This window comes from Atta colombica, unplaced genomic scaffold (genome assembly GCF_001594045.1).
Source record: "Atta colombica isolate Treedump-2 unplaced genomic scaffold, Acol1.0 scaffold210, whole genome shotgun sequence".
In the NCBI taxonomy this organism is placed as follows: domain Eukaryota; kingdom Metazoa; phylum Arthropoda; class Insecta; order Hymenoptera; family Formicidae; genus Atta; species Atta colombica.
In genome coordinates, this window is record NW_017259306.1 from 1,588,031 (window position 1) to 1,588,834 (window position 804).

The window sequence follows — 804 nt, forward strand, 5'->3', positions numbered from 1 at the left end:
TGTATATCTAATATATATCTAATGTATATGAGCATGTCCTTTCTTTATCTATATTGAGATAACGATAATTATATAACATATAATCGTTATTTAACATAATTGATTATCATAATTGATTTGAAGATTGTACTGTCGAGATTGTACTGTTTGGCAAAATTTATCGATAATTCAAAATAAAGATACAATTAAATTCGATTTATTGATTCGGAATGAAACACGATTTGTTGAGTTATCGTAACGTAATTCGAAAAATAATGGTTATATCAGATTGTAACAAGTAGATACATATATTCACCTCGCGTTGTTCACGTAGCTCACAATCAGTTGCGTAAGCGTAAGCACACAATTTTCAATAGGAACACTGCTTGCGCGCAAGCACATCTCATTACCATAGAGTCTTACATGCCGCATTCCGCGAGATATTATCTCTTCCGTTCGTTAATATACGGAATGGGAAAGGACATTTAGGTAACGATAATGACGATTGCAGTCGCATCAATTCGTTCCTGAAATGCTTTGATTCACGCTCTAAAGCTATTTCCCCACCAAATTCCTGAAGATTAAGCAAGTGCGAATTGCAGAACTTTCGTTCTATATCTGTCATCAGAACTTGTATTTGGTGTAAAATTTAGATTCTGAAAGATAATTAATTTTTTAAATTTAATTTTAAAAATAAAAAAAAATAAATCAGTTGACAAATTAATTAAATTTTTATTATTAACTTTGCTTATTTTTATAATCATTTATGAATCATTATCAGAGAAAAGAATAAAGGTATTAAATACAACATATTATATATATATA